This window comes from Bombina bombina, chromosome 1, assembly GCF_027579735.1.
Source record: "Bombina bombina isolate aBomBom1 chromosome 1, aBomBom1.pri, whole genome shotgun sequence".
Lineage (NCBI taxonomy): Eukaryota > Metazoa > Chordata > Amphibia > Anura > Bombinatoridae > Bombina > Bombina bombina.
In genome coordinates this window covers 310,386,205-310,403,036 of record NC_069499.1, presented here as the reverse complement: position 1 = coordinate 310,403,036, position 16,832 = coordinate 310,386,205, and the positions used below count along the sequence as shown (strand labels likewise).

The window sequence follows — 16,832 nt, the reverse complement described above, 5'->3', positions numbered from 1 at the left end:
AGGCATTCCATTCTCTCCCCCTCCTACTTTTAAGAAAATGTTTCCCATATCTGACACCATTCGGGATTCGTGGCAGACGGTCCCTAAGATGGATGGAGCTATTTCAACCCTGGCTAAGCGTACAACTATACCTATTGAGGACAGTTGTGCTTTCAAAGATCCTATGGATAAAAAATTAGAAGGGCTTCTAAAGAAGTTGTTTATTCATCAGGGTTTTCTTCTGCAACCTATAGCGTGCATTGTTCCAGTAACTACTGCAGCAGCTTTTTGGTTTGAGGCTCTAGAGGAGTCTCTTAAGGTTGAGACCCCATTAGATCATATTTTGGATAGAATTAAGGCTCTCAAGTTAGCAAATTCTTTTATTACAGATGCCGCCTTCCAAATGGCTAAATTAGCGGCTAAGAATGCAGGCTTTGCCATTTTAGCGCGTAGAGCGTTATGGCTTAAGTCATGGTCTGCTGATGTGTCATCTAAATCCAAGCTTTTAGCTATTCCCTTTAAGGGTAAGACCCTATTCGGGCCTGAACTAAAGGAGATCATTTCTGACATTACTGGAGGTAAAGGTCATGCCCTTCCTCAGGACAAGACGGTTAAAATGACGACCAAACAGATTAATTTTCGTTCCTTTCGAAACTTTAAAGGCGGTCCCTCTACTTCCTCATCCGCCTCCAAACAGGAGGGGAACTTTGCTCAATCCAAGTCAGTCTGGAGACCTAACCAGACCTGGAATAAAGGTAAACAGGCCAAGAAGCCCGCTGCTGCTACCAAAACAGCATGAAGGGGCAGCCCCCGATCCGGGACCGGATCTAATAGGGGGCAGACTTTCTCTCTTCGCTCAGGCTTGGGCAAGAGACGTTCAGAATTCCTGGGCATTAGAAATTGTGACCCAGGGGTATCGTCTAGAATTCAAGGATTCTCTCCCAAGGGGGAGATTTCATCTTTCACGTTTGTCTGTAAACCAGACAAAAAGAGAGGCGTTCTTACGCTGTGTAGAAGACCTTTATACCATGGGTGTAATCTATCCAGTTCCAAAATTAGAACAAGGGCAGGGGTTTTACTCAAATCTGTTCGTGGTTCCCAAAAAAGTGGGAACGTTCAGACCGATTTTAGATCTCAAAACTCTAAACAAATTTCTCAGAGTCCCATCGTTCAAGATGGAGACCATACGAACAGTTTTACAAATGATCTAGGAGGGTCAATATATGACCATTGTGGATTTGAAGGATGCGTATCTTCACATTCCTATCCACAAAGATCATCACCAGTTCCTCAGGTTCGCCTTCCTGGACAAACATTACCAGTTTGTGGCCCTTCCTTTCGGGTTGGCCACAGCTCCCAGAATTTTCACAAAGGTGCTAGGGTCCCTTCTGGCGGTTCTAAGGCCGCGGGGCATAGCAGTGGCGCCCTATCTGGATGATATTTTGATTCAGGCGTCAACTTACCATATAGCTAAATCTCACATGGACATCGTGTTGGCTTTTCTAAGAACTCACGGGTGGAAGGTGAACATAAAAAAGAGTTCACTTGTTCCTCTGACAAGAGTTCCATTCCTAGGAACTTTGATCGACTCGGTAGACATGAAAATCAAAGATCTTAACCACTTGCCGAGCACTTCATTCCATTCCTCGGCCATCAGTGGCTCAGTGTATGGACGTAATTGGACTAATGGTAGCAGCAATGGACATTTTTCCGTTTGCTCGCTTACATCTCAGACCACTGCAGCTGTGCATGCTCAGACAGTTTAATGGGGATTATGCGGATTTATCTCCGTGGATAAATCTGGATCTAGAGACCAGAGACTCTCTTCATTGGTGGTTGTCACAGGATCATCTGTCCCAGGGAATGTGCTTCCGCAGGCCAGCATGGGTGATAGTGACGACGGACGCCAGCCTCTTGGGCTTGGGTGCAGTTTGGTATTCCCTGAAGGCTCAGGGTGTGTGGACTCAGGAGGAGTTCCTACTACCAATAAATATTCTGGAACTGAGAGCGATATTCAACGCGCTTCAAGCGTGGCCTCAGCTGGCTTCGGACAAATTCATAAGATTCCAGTCGGACAATATCACGACTGTAGCATATATCAATCATCAAGGGGGAACAAAGAGTTCTCTAGCGATGATAGAGGTTTTCAAAATAATTTGATGGGCAGAGACTCACTCTTGCCATCTATCAGCAATATATATCCCAGGAGTGGAGAACTGGGAAGCGGATTTTCTAAGTCGTCAGACTTTTCATCCGGGGGAGTGGGAGCTCCATCCAGAGGTGTTTGCAAAATTGATTCATCAATGGGGCACAACGGAATTGGATCTGATGGCGTCTCGCCAGAATGCCAAACTTCCTTGTTACAGGTCCAGATCAAGGGATCCTCGAGCAGTACTGATAGATGCTCTAGCAGTACCGTGGTCGTTCAACCTGGCTTATGTGTTTCCTCCTTTTCCTCTCCTACCTCGTCTGATTGCCAGAATCAAACAGGAGAGGGCTTCGGTAATCTTGATAGTGCCTGCGTGGCCACGCAGGACTTGGTATGCAGACCTGGTGGAAATGTCATCTCTGCCACCGTAGAAACTGCCACTGAGACAGGACCTTCTCATTCAGGGTCCGTTCCAACATCCAAATCTAGTTTCTCTGCAGCTGACTGCCTGGAGATTGAACGCTTGATTTTATCTAAGCAGGGATTCTCTGAGTCGGTCATTGATACCTTGATTCAGGCTCGAAAGCCTGTCACTAGGAAAATTTACCATAAGATATGGCGTAAATATCTTTATTGGTGCGAATCCAAAGGCTACTCATGGAGTAAGATCAGGATTCCTAGGATTTTGTCCTTTCTCCAAGAAGGATTGGAGAAGGGGTTATCAGCTAGTTCCTTAAAGGGACAGATTTCTGCTTTGTCAATCTTACTACACAAGCGTCTGGCAGATGTCCCAGACGTTCAGTCGTTTTGTCAGGCTTTGGTTAGAATTAAGCCTGTGTTTAAACCTGTTGCTCCGCCATGGAGTTTGAATTTAGTTCTTAATGTTCTTCAAGGGGTTCCATTTGAACCCATGCATTCCATATATATTAAACTTCTGTCTTGGAAAGTTCTGTTTTTAGTTGCTATCTCTTCTGCTCGAAGAGTTTCTGAGCTATCTGCGTTACAATGCGACTCGCCTTATCTTATATTCCATTCTGATAAGGTGGTTTTGCGTACTAAACCTGGATTCCTTCCTAAGGTTGTTTCAAATAAGAATATTAATCAGGAAATTGTTGTTCCTTCTCTGTGTCCTAACCCTTCTTCTAAGAAGAAGCGTCTGTTACTTAACGTGGTCCATGCCTTGAAGTTTTACTTGTAAGCGACCAAGGATTTCCGTCAAACATCTTCTCTGTTTGTTGTTTATTCTGGAAAGCGTAGAGGTCAAAAAGCTACGGCTACCTCTTTCTTTTTGGCTGAAAAGCATCATCCGTTTGGCATACGAGATTGCTGGACAGCAGCCTCCTGAAAAAATTACAGCTCATTCTACTAGAGTGGGGGCTTCCACATGGGCTTTTAAAAACAATGCTTCTGTTGAACAGATTTGTAAGGCTGTGACTTGGTCTTCCCTTCATACCTTTTCCAAATTTTACAAATTTGATACTTTTGCTTCTTCTGAGGCTATTTTTGGGAGAAAAGTTCTTCAAGCAGTGGTGCCTTCTGTTTAGGTATCTGTCTTGTCCCTCCCGTTCATCCATGTCCTGTAGCTTTGGTATTGTATCCCACAAGTAAAGGATGAATCCGTGGACTCGTCGTATCTTATAGAAGAAAAGGAAATTTATGCTTACCTGATAAATTGATTTCTTCTAAGATACGAGTCCACGGCCCGCCCTGTTAATTTAAGACAGATTATATTTTTTTGTTTAAAACTTCAGTCACCTCTGCACCTTTTAGTTTCTCCTTTTTCTTCCTATACCTTTGGTATTTCCTTTTTTGTAATTTGACATAGCTGCTTTGGCCTGTTGTAACATGAAAAGTAATTACACTCCCATTGGGGTGGAACAGAGAGATAAACAGCCTCCTTAGAGCATATATGATAAACATGACAGAAAACTTTCTTCTGTGCACTTGGAGAAGACATACATAGAAAATATACACAGCGCACCACCAGGCTCCAGCCTACAAGAGCATGGAATATAATTAACGTGTAACATGGTTGGAACAAAAAATATAAAGCAGCATCAGCTAATAATTTATCCCACTGTGATGCATAATTTTGTTTTCACAAAATATATTACTATCTCTGTGATATTCCTTTAAGAACCAGAATGTTACAGGAATAGTCCAAAGTGTTGATATAATATTATTCTGTAGGCTTGATAATAATAATTATTCAAACAATATTTTTTCACAGCTGAAAGAATCAAGCTTATAGAATAATATGGATAATAATTCAACCAGACAGTCAAGTATTTTAGCAGGCTGTAAAAATCTTCACAAAAATACTGAACACTTTTTCCAACTTTGCCCAGGGTGTTAGCTATATGTAAAAGGCCTCCTATGACTCAATGCATTACAAATATTAAGCAGAAAGAAGTGGGGGCTGTCAAATCTCTAATGTTTACATCTTACTAGCAACTGGTTTGTATGTTGTTGGCAGCCAAGGGGTAAAATAACTACTTAGTTGGAAACAATATCCATGGTAGGATCAAGAGTGGGTCCTACATAATTTATGTAAGAACTTACCTGATAAATTAATTTCTTTCATATTGGCAAGAGTCCATGAGCTAGTGACGTATGGAAGTGAGGCCCTGACTCCTATGACAGCACGTCACTGGAATGCATAAGCTCAAAAGGAGGAGACTGTAAAGCCTTCAAAACCAATTTAAGACTCCAAATAGGAGAGATTGATTTAATGACAGGCTTGATATGAACCAAAGCCTGTACAAAACAGTGAATATCAGGAAGTTTAGCAATCTTTCTGTGAAAGAAAACAGAAAGAGCAGATATTTGTCCCTTCAAGGAACTTGCAGACAAACCCTTATCCAAACCATCCTGAAGAAACTGTAAAATTCTAGGAATTCTGAAAGAATGCCAAGAGAATTTGAGAAGAACACCATGAAATATAAATCTTCCAAACTCGATAATCTTTCTAGAAAAAGATTTATGAGCCTATAATATAGTATTAATCACTGAGTCAGAGAAACCTCTGACTAAGCATTAGGCGTTCAATTTCCATACCTTCAAATTTGAGATCCTGATGAAAAAACGGACCTTGAGACAGAACGTCCGGCCTTAGTGGAAGTGGCCAAGGTTGGCAACTGGACATCCGAACAAGATCCGCATACCAAAACCTGTGAGGCCATGCTGGAGCCACCAGCAATACAAACAATTGCTCCATGATGATTTTTGAGATCACTCTTGAAAGAAGAACTAGAGGCGGGAAAATATAAGCCCTATTTCTGGAAGACCCCACATCTGAACAATCTGAGAAAGTGCATCTGGATGGAGGGACCACTCCCCGGATATAAAGTCTGATGGCTGAGATAATCCGCCTCCCAAATGTCTATACCTGGGATATGAACTGCAGAAATTAGACAGGAGCTGGATTCCGCCCAAGCAAGTATCTGAGATACTTCTTTCATAGCTTGGGGACTGTGAGTCCCACCCTGATGATTGACATATGCCACAGTTGTGATATTGTCTGTCTGAAAACAAATGAACGGTTCTCTCTTCAACAGACGCTAAATCTGAAAAGCCCTGAAAATCGCACGGAGTTCCAAAATATTGATTGGTAATCTCGCCTCTTGAGATTTCCAAATTCCTTGTGCTGTCAGAGATTCCCAAACAGCTCCCCAACCTGAATGACTTGCATCTGTTGTGATCACAGTCCAGGTTGGACGAACAAAAGAGGCCCCTTGAACTATATGATGGTTATCTAACCACCAAGTCAGAGATAGTCGAACATTGGGATTTAAGGATATTAATTGGTATATCCTTGTATAATGCCTGCACTATTGGTTCAGCATACAAAGCTGGAGAGGTCTCATATGAAAACGAGCAAAGGGGATCGCGTCCGATGCTGCAGTCATGAGACCTAAAACTTCCATGCACATAGCTACTGAAGGGAATGACTGAGACTGAAGGTTCCGACAGGCTGCAACCAATTTTAAACGTCTCTTGTCTGTTAGAGACAGAGTCATGGAAACTGTATCTATTTGGAAACCTAAAAAGGTGACCCTTGTCTGAGGAATCAAATAACTTTTTGGTAAATTGATCCTCCAACCATGTTTTCAAAGAAACAACACTAGTTGATTTGTGTAAGATTCTGCAGAACGTAAAGATTGAGCTAGTACCAAGATATCGTCCAAATAAGGAAACACTGCAATACCCCGCTCTCTGATTACAGAGAGTAGGGCACCAAGAACCTTTGAAAAGATTCTTGTAGCTGTCGCTAGGCCAAAAGGAAGAGCAACAAATTGATAATGCTTGTCTAGAAAAGATAATCTCAGAAACTTATAATGATCTGGATGAATCGGAATATGAAGATATACATCCTGCAAGTCTATTGTGGACATATAATATCCTTGCTGAACAAAAGGCAGAATAGTCCTTATAGTCACCATTTTGAAAGTTGGTACTCTTACATAACGATTCAAAATTTTCAGATCCACAAATGGTCTGAATGAATTTTCTTTCTTTGGGACAATGAATAGAATTGAATAAAACCCCAGACCCTGTTTCTGAAACGGAACTGGCATGATTACCCCTGAAAACTCCAGGTCTGAAACACACTTCAGGAAAGCCTGAGCTTTTACTGGATTTGCTGGGATGCGTGAGAGAAAATATCTTCTCACAGGAGGTCTTACTCTGAATCCTATTCGGTACCCCTGAGAGACAATACTCAGAATCCATTGATTTTGGACAGAATTTGTCCAAACATCCTTGAAAAATCTTAATCTGCCCCCTACCAGCTGAGCTGGAATATGGGCCGCACCTTCATGCGGACTTCGGGGCTGGCTTTGGTCTCTTAAATGGCTTGGATTTATTCCAATTTGAGGAAGACTTCCAATTGGAAACAGATTCCTTGGGGGAAGGATTAGGTTTCTGTTCCTTATTTTGTCGAAAGGAACAAAATCGGTTAGAAGCTTTAGATTTACCCTTAGGTCTTTTATCCTGAGGCAAAAAAAAACTCCCTTCCCCCCCAGTGACAGTTGAAATAATCGAATCCAACTGAGAACCAAATAACTTATTACCTTGGAAAGAAAGAGATAGCAATCTAGACTTAGCTAAAATAGCTAAAGTCATAGATTTAACATCAATTTTGATGTCAAAAATGGCATCACAGATAAAATGATTAGCATGTTGAAGCAAGCGAACAATGCTAGAGAAATCGGAATCCAATTCTTGTTGCGTTAAATTTTCCAACCAAAAAGTTGATGCAGCTGCAACATCAGCCAATGAAATTGCAGGCCTGAGAAGATGACCTGAATATAAATAGGCTTTCCTTAGATAAGATTCAAGTTTCCTATCTAAAGGATCTTAAAAAGAAGTACTATCTTCGATAGGAATAGTAGTACGTTTAGCAAGAGTAGAGATAGCCCCATCAACTTTGGGGATCTTTTCCCAAAACTCTAAAGTAACTGCTGGCAAAGGATAAAAAAATTTAAACCTTGAAGAAGGAATAAAAGAAGTACCAGGCCTATTCCATTCCTTAGAAATCATATCAGAAATAGCATCAGGAACTGGAAAAACCTCTGGAATAACTACAGGAGGGTTATAAACAGAATTTAAATGTTTGCTAGTTTTAATATCAAGAGGACTAGTTTCCTCCATATCCAATGTAATCAACACTACTTTTAACAAAGAACGAATATACTCCATTTTAAATAAATAAGTAGATTTGTCAGTGTCAATATCTGAGACAGGATCTTCTGAACCAGATAGATCCTCATCAGAGAAGGATAATTCAGTATGTTGTCGGTCATTTGAAATTTCATCAACTTTATGAGAAGTTTTAAAAGACCTTTTACGTTTATTAGCAGGCGGAATGGCAGACAGAGCCTTCTGAATAGAATCAGCAATAAATTATTTTAAATTCACAGGTATATCTTGTACATTAAAAGTTGAAGGAACAGCAATAGGCAATGTATTATTACTGATGGACGCATTGAGGCCTATTTATCAAATGTCTGTCGGACCTGATCAGGTCCGACAGACATCGCTGAATGCAGAGAGCAATACGCTCTCCGTATTCAGCATTGCACCAGCAGCTCTTGTGAGCTGCTGGTGCAACGCCGCCCCCTGCAGACTCGCAGCCAATCGGCTGCCAGCAGGGGGGTGTCAATCAACCTGATTGTACTCAATCCGGTTGAATTGTGGCAATTCCTGTCCGCCTCATCAGAGCAGGCGGACAGGGTTATGGAGCAGCGGTCTTTAGACCGCTGTTCCATAACTTGCGTTTCTGGCGAGTCTGAAGACTCGACAGAAATACGGGCCCTCAAGCTCCATACAGAGCTTGATAAATGGGCCTCATAATCTGCATGTAAAAGTTTATCATGACAACTATTACAAACCACAGCTGGAGATATAACCTCCACAAGTTTACAACAAATGCACTTAGCTTTGGTAGAACTGTTATCAGGCAGCAGGGTTTCAACAGTGATTTCTGAGACAGGATCAGCTTGAGACATCTTGCAAATGTAAGAGAAAAAAACAACATATAAAGCAAAATTATCAATTTCCTTATATGGCAGTTTCAGGAATGGGAAAAAATGCAAACAGCATAGCCCTCTGATAGAAAAAAATGCAAGAGGCATATAGGAATGGGGTTTTAAATAATGAAAATATTTGGCGCCAAGTATGACGCAAACAGAAAAATTTGGGGCGCAAACAACATCCGGAAATGACACACTCGCGTCATTGTGAAGACACAACCTTGTGAAAGGACTCGACGTCAACTAGGACGCCGGTAGTCTCTTATGGAGGGTAGTAACTTTCAGCATGGGACTGGAGTTTTAAGTAGTCTTGTCAGCCTCTCAGTGAGAGCATTGATGAATGATAGGGTCTGGAGATGCAGGGAGAGTCTTTCTGTGAATGCAAAAAAATGTAGGGGGCGCCCTATCAAGGAATAGAACAAAGAACTTAATATGTGGTATTAATTTACCAATAAGTGTACAAACCTCAGTGAGGATAATAATGTGTCTATACTAGTCTAAGACTAGAATATAATAGAAAATATATGTACCTCCTAAGAGAAAGACAAGATATGGTAATATATATACAATATATAACACACAATATTAAATAATCAACACTCTAATGTGGAATAATCACTGTGTAAATTGATAATACAATGTGTTAAAAGCTTGTAGAGGACAGTAGGTCCTATAATGATAATGGTGGTGGTGATGAATAATCACTGAGATGGGCACAGGCAGCTATCTGTGAAGATCCAGGCCGGGATCCAAAAACAGCAATCTAAAAACACAAGAAGAAACAGAAGCGCCACATGGCCCAATATTGTCTGGTCCAGAAGATAGATCTGTGTGAATATACAATATAAACTCACATTTAGGAAAGCACTTCAATTGCTATTGCAGCAGTCTGGGATTTCTATTAGTCACCCAGGAGACCAAATTCCGGTGTAGATGTGATTTCTAGATGAACAACATAAAGGGACAAAGGTGCCTATATGGCCTAGTATTGTCTTGACAAATATGAGTCAGTGAGTATTTGAGAGGGTACTCACATTTGTTGTAGCATCTCCCTTGATGCTATAGAGGCAGGATGGGATCAATATGGTCACCCACCAGACTTGATCAAAGGCTTGCAGGATACCAGGAAATCCAGTGGATCAGAGAGAGGCCCAGTGCAAAAGGCTCCTCGCAGCAAAAAGTAATGTAGCAACAAAGATAAATAGCAAGTGTCCCAATATAAAAAAGAGTTTTATTTAAAAATATAAAATTATAAAAAATATAAAAAAATATAAAAAAAATAAAAAATATAAAAAAAATATAAAAAAAATTAAAAAACCATTTGTGAAACCATCCAGACTCGTATTACAGCTCCTAAGCAATCAGTGTTGACGAGTTTCACTGCCTGCTTCTATCACTCAAGTCCATGTCAGGTGCGATGCTACAAGACTGTCAAATTCGAGAGGCTGTGTGTCTGTTCCACGGTGGTGATTCCAGTAAGATTGTTTCATTTTATACTAATATGATAACGCAAGAAGACAGGGTCACAGTGTGACTCCTTTTATCTGTATGGAATCAAAGGTTAATATTTCCAGAAGGGGGTTATTGAACAGGGGGGATTTATGCATAATTTACTTTATTATGTTTTTATGCTGCGACATGTTTGAGATGAGTCTCAGGCAGATGTTGGAACATTCAGGTTTTACTTTTGTTTTTTAGATAACTGCGCGAGCTGTTAGGTTTGGCGTGCTTATTCCAGAAGCAGGGGCGGTCCTGCATGGCACACCATGTGAACGGGTGTGGTCTCATTGATTTCCTCTTTCCTGACCGTGCAGTTTACAGAAGACGAAGTGGTTTCTATGTGGGGCCTGGGTCATAGGAGGTGGTGAGTGCCCCAGCCATTGGGGGTATAAAGGTTTTATTTACCTTTTTCTATAGTCCATCTCAAAAGCACAAGCGATGGAGGACTCTGATATGTTAGAGGGTACTCCCTCTTTACCAAAATCTAATACCTGCTTTTATTATGAGGAGGCTAAGGTATACCCGCCTGCTCAATTATGTTCTACATGCCTCGATAAAGTACTTATATCTAAGAAAACCAAGATGTTTAGTACTACTAAACCGTCCACCTCTGAGGGGTCTCCGTCCCGTGAGGTGCGTTACCTGCTGTCATCTCCTATTACACATGCATCCCATTGTACTACTAATCCTCCTTCGGGAGGGGCCCTCTTACCGCCAGACTTTACTGAATAGCTACAAATGGCAGTGTTGGCGGCCTTCAGTGCTTTACCTCGCCCTGCTAAGCGCAAGCGAAAGGTCAAATATTGTTATCCTTCCCAGGGGTCATCTACCAACTTGTTGGATTTATCTGATACAAGATTATCCGCTGATGAGGACGCCTCTGATACTTCAGAGTATGCTCTTTCTTGGTCGGAATCTGCTGCCTCTAAACCTCCGGCTGCGGAGGAACCAGACTTTAGATTTAGGTTTGAGCATTTACGCTTTCTGTTAAAAGAAGTGTTGGCTACTTTAGAGGTTCCAGAACTTAAATTACCCGAGGAACCTTCTATTCCTAAGCTTTATAAGGTTTGAGGAGAGGGTGGTGCCACAGACTTTCCCGGTTCCCGTAAAGATGGCAATATTATTAAGAATGAGTGGGAGAGACTTGGATCTTCTTTTTTCTCCTTCTTCTTCCTTTAAGAAATTGTTCCCGGTTCCGGACTCTCAATTAGAGTTGTGGATTTCCTTCCCTAAGGTGGATGGAGCTATCTCCATGCTTGCTAAGCGCACTACTATCCCGCTTGAGCATAGTTCGTCGTCTAAGGAGCCCATGGATAAGAAGCTGGAAACTCTGTTAAGAAAGATGTTTCAGCACACTGGGTATTTGTTTCAACCTGCAGCGGCGGTGGCTGGAGCCGCTGCCTATTGGTGTGACTCTAACTGAGATGATTGAGGTGGAAACTTACCTTGACGAGATCCAGGAAAGAATTCAGGCCTTGAGGGTAGCTAATTCTTTTATCTGTGATGCCAATATGCAGATCATTTGCCTGAATGCCAAGACATCAGGTCTTTCTGTTCTAGCCCATAGGGCACTCTGGCTGAAGTCTTGGTCTACGAACATGACTTCAAAATCTAGATTACTTTCCCTTCCTTTTAAGGGGAAGATTCTATTCGGGCCAGGCCTGGATTCAGTCATATCCACGGTTACTGGGGGCAAAGGTGCCTTTCTACCCCAGGATAAGAAAAATAAACCTAAAGGACAGGGTCCTAATTTTCGTCCCATTCGTTCGGATAAATCCGAACGCCAGCAGCCCTCCACGAAGCCTGAGCAGTCCAAGGGAACTTGGAAACCTCCTCAATCTTGGAATAAATCCAAGCAGAACAAGAAGCCCGCCGAAACAAAATCAGCATGAAGAGGCGGTCACCGATCCGTTGCTGGATTGTGTTGGGGGCAGACTATCTCTCTTTGTGGAGGCTTGGCTTGGGGACGTACTAGACCCTTGGGTTCTGGAGGTCATCGCACTAGGCTACAGGATAGGTTTCAAATCTCATCCACCCAGGGGCAGATTCCTCTTATCAAACCTGTCTTCAAGACCAGACAAACGAGAAGCTTTTCTAGGGTGCGTGAGAGATCTCTCCTCCCTGGGAGTAATTGTGCTGGTAACTCTCAGAGAGATGCCTGGGGTATTACTCAAACCTTTTTGTGGTCCCAAAGAAGGAGGGTACGTTTCACCCGATTCTGGACCTAAAGTGCTTAAACAAGTTCCTGTCGGTCCCATCGTTCAAGATGGAGACGATAAGGTCCATTCTGCCCTTAGTTCAAGAGGGACAGTTCATGACTACAATAGACTTGAAGGATGCTTACCTTCATGTGCCAATACACAAGGATCACTTCAAGTTCTTAAGATTTGCGTTTCTGGACCAGCACTTCCAATTTGTTGCTCTTCTATTTGGTCTAGCTACTGCCCCAAGACTCTTTACGAAGGTTCTGTGGGCTCTGCTCGCGGTGGCAAGATCCAGAGGTATTGCAGTAGCGCCATACTTGGACATCATCCTGGTTCAGGTTCCATTCTGTCGACTGGCAGAGGACCATTCAAGAGCTCTTCTACTTCTTCGATCTCATGGATGGAAGATATACTTAGGAAAGAGTTCTCTGGTTCCCAGTACCAGGGTGGAATTCCTGGGTACGATAATAGATTCCATATCCATGAGAATATTTCTTACAGACCAGAGACATTGCAAAATTACTTCCAATTGTCTTGCCCTCCAGAGCTCCTTAAGGCCCTCTGTGGCCCGGTGTATAGAGGTAATTGGACTAATGGTGTCCAGCATAGATTTCATCCCATTTGCCAGATTTCATCTCAGACCTCTTCAGCTGTGCATGCTGAGGCAGTGGAACGGCGACCACTCGGATCTGTCTAAACAGATTTCTCTGGACAACCGGTCGAGAGAATCGCTCTCTTGCTGGCTCTGTTTAGATCACCTGTCCCAAGAGACATCCTTCTTGAGACCATCCTGGGAGATTGTAACTACGGACGCAAGTCTATCAGGATGGGGATCTGTTTGGGGTGCCAGGAAGCCACAGGGCCTGTGGACTCGAGAGGACTCTCTCCTCCCTATCAACATTTTGGAACTTTGAGCGATTTTCAAAGCTCTGAAGGCTTGGCCTCTTCTGGGTTCATCCCAGTTTATCAGATTCCAATCAGACAACATAACCTCGGTGGCTTACATCAACCATCAGGGGGGAACGAGGAGCTCCCTAGCAATGAGGTAAGTATCTTGGATTCTGGAATGGGCGAAGGCCCACAACTGCTTGCTGTCAGCGATCAACATTCCGGGTGTGGACAACTGGGAAGTGGATTTTCTCAACAGTCAATCGTTTCATCTAGGTGAATGGTCTCTCCATCCCGAGGTGTTTGTGGAGATTTGCAACAGATGGGGGACGCCGGACATAGATCTCATGGCATCCCGACTCAATACCAAGCTACCCAGATAGGGGTCGCGGTCCAACGATCCTCAGGCAGAGCTGAAAGATGCCTTAGCAGTGCCTTGGAGGTTCAGCCTAGTTAACATTTTTCCACTGTTACCACTTCTCCCTCGTGTAGTGGCCCGCATCAAGCATGAGCAAGCTTCAGTTATTCTAATTGCTCCATCGTGGCCGCAAAGGATGTGGTTCGCGGACCTGGTGAGGATGTCTTCATCTCCTCCATGGAGGTTACCTTGTCGCAGGGATCTGCTGGAACAGGGTCTTTTTGTTGATCAGAATCTAGATTCTCTGAGGCTTACTGTGTGGAGATTGAACGCTTAGTCCTAGCCAAGAGAGGTTTTTCTGAGAGAGTGATTGATACTGTCATTCAAGCTAGAAAGCCAGTCACCCGTCGCATCTATCATAAGGTGTGGAGGACCTACTTATTCTGGTGTGAAGAACGTGAATTCCCCTGGCATAAGGACAAGGTGTCCAGGATTCTTTCCTTTCTCCAAGATGGTTTGGAGAAGGGACTTGCCGCTAGTTCCTTAAAGGGACAGATTTCGTCTCTATCTGTGTTATTGCACAAGAGGCTTGCTGAGCTTCCTGATGTACAGTCTTTTGTTCATGCTCTGTCTAGAATCAGGCCTGTGTTTAGACCTACCGCTCCTCCCCGGAGCTTAAATCTAGTTCTTAAAGTTTTGTATAGGGCTCCGTTTGAGCCTATGCATTTGGTTGACATTAAATTACTGTCGTGGAAGGTCCTTTTTCTACTGGCAATTGCTTCGGCATGCAGAGTCTCTGAGATGGCGGCCTTGCAATTTGAGCCTCCTTACCTGGTTTTTCATGCTGATGAGGCTGTTCGTACTAGGTTAGGTTTCCTCCCTAAGGTTGTGTCTGATCGCAACATAAATCAGGAGATTGTGGTTCCTTTTTTGTGTCCCAATCCTCCTCCTTTGAAGGAACGATTACTCCATAATTTGGATGTGGTTCGGGCTTTGAAATTCTATCTTCAGGCTACTAAGGAATTTAGACAGACTTCATCCTTGTTTGTTGTCTATTCTGGGAAGCGTAGAGGGCAGAAGGCTTTTTCCACTTCCCTATCTTTTTGGTTGAGGAGTATTATTCGCTTGGCATATGAATTAGCGGGACATAATCCTCCTCAGAGGATTACGACTCATTCAACTAGAGCTGTGGCTTCGTCTTGGGCCTTCAAGAATGAGGCCACTATGGAGCAGATTTGTAGGGCGGCTACCTGGTCCTCCTTACATACTTTTTCAAAATGTTACAAATTTGACGTTTTTTGCAGCATTTGGGAGAAAGGTATTGCAGGCTATGGTGCCCTCAGAATAGGGTCCGCCTCTCTTTTTACCCTCCCGTTTTTTTCAGTGTCCTCTAGCGCTTGGGTATATGTTTCCCACAAGTAATGAATGAAGCCGTGGACTCTCTCTCATATTAAGAAGGAAAACTTAAATTATGCTTACCAGATAATTTCCTTTCCTTCTGTATGAGGAGAGTCCACGGCACCCGCCTATTTTCTCTTCTGGCACCTTTTATACCCTGATATTTCTCCTCCTGTTCCTTGTTCCCTTGGCAGAATGACTGTGGGATGAGGGGAGTGAGGGAGGTATTTAAGCCTTTGGCTGGGGTGTCTTTGCCTCCTCTTGGTGGCCAGGTTCTGTATTCCCACAATTAATGAATGAAGCCGTGGACTCTCCTCATACAGAAGGAAAGGAAATTATCTGGTAAGCATAATTTAAGTTTTTTCTTATTTTTAAAGGTGTCACCATAAAGCTAATATAACACATATTATGTATATTTGACAGCTTATCTGTTTTAAAAGTGACTACAGTTTTTATTTAAGCCATTGTTTACCTATATCACAAGAATAGGTTAAACTTATATTTTTATTTCATTATATATATAAATGTTTAAAACTTAGAAATCAGTCAAGGTGACAATGAGTTAACCCAATGCTGACCAATGTTTCCAAAATCAACCTTTATAATATTCCTTTAAAAAACAGAATTTTACAGAAACAGGCCCAAGTGTCCATGTAATCCTATCCTGTAGGCTTGATTCTTCCGACCAGCGGTGAAAAAATATTAATAATGAATCATTAATATTTTTCACTGCAGGAAGAATCAAGCCTACAGAATAATATTGATAATAATACAACCATTAAATATGTTCCATATACTGTAGTTCAGGGATTAGATGCTAGAAACTGTGAATCAGTGCATACCTTTCAGACAGTCAGTGAGTTGAAATACCCAGGCTCTTTCTTGAGTTTAGCCATTTTGTCATGCAGCAAGAAACAAACAGCTGCTGACATAAACATTTTTTCCTTCTAGCAGCTCTGCACACACGCATGCATATATGGGGACAAACGTCTTACCTCAACCGCTAGCAGATTTAACCACAGTTTCCTCTCAATATGCATATGCGTATTCGTCACAATAAACAATGTCACCAGGCTTCCCCCTACAGGCTCCTTACCTGTTTAAAAGCTGGCAAGTCTTACCAGTAACACAGCCCTGCACCCAGCTGCAGAACTCAGGAGACTAGGTGTTTTGATGGCGCAGAAGAAAATATAGACGTTGCGCACCTAGGTTGAGTCAGAGAATGAAATATGTGGACTGTAATCATTCTCCTGCAGATTCCCATTCCACATATTTTAACAGTGATGGCTTCAGCAGTTTTCTTTAGCAGTATGCCACTGCCAGGATTTGCACAGACATCCTACAACGCTCCACCATGACATTTTATTTTTTAAATTGATGTCTGCTTAAAATTAATATAAACTGAACTGCCCCTACTAACTGCGTGGCCCTCGGTCAAGGGCCAAATTGCCTGACTTGTCAGTCAGCCCCTGATGACTGAGGATCAGCGAAGTGGGAGTGATTTAAAGCTCTGGTGTGTTGGGGTATCGTTTGCCTCCTCCTAATGGTCACAAGGGGAATTCCCACGTGATGACTTGTAGACTCATCATCATGAAAGAAATTAATTTACCAGGTAAGTATAAAAAAAATTTGTACCCGTGGAAGGAGATTGTGTTCCCCAAAAAGTAAACTGTATTTCAAATCCTGTGAGTGCAGCTAGATTATTTTGCATAAATGATCACTTTCCAGCAACTAGTTGGATATATAACTATTTGTATACTTGCGTATAACTGCAAATTTCATAGCATAAAAATGTTATTTGATAGAATGAATAAATAAAACCT

The 16,832-nt window shown here is 42.3% G+C and overlaps 1 protein-coding gene across 1 annotated transcript in view; it reads left to right on the top strand.

Moving 5' to 3' along the window:
• The window catches only part of PTPN4 (protein tyrosine phosphatase non-receptor type 4), a gene marked incomplete in the record, with an annotated part of 1,345,721 nt that overhangs the window by 1,181,363 nt on the left and 147,526 nt on the right, over positions 1–16,832 (top strand).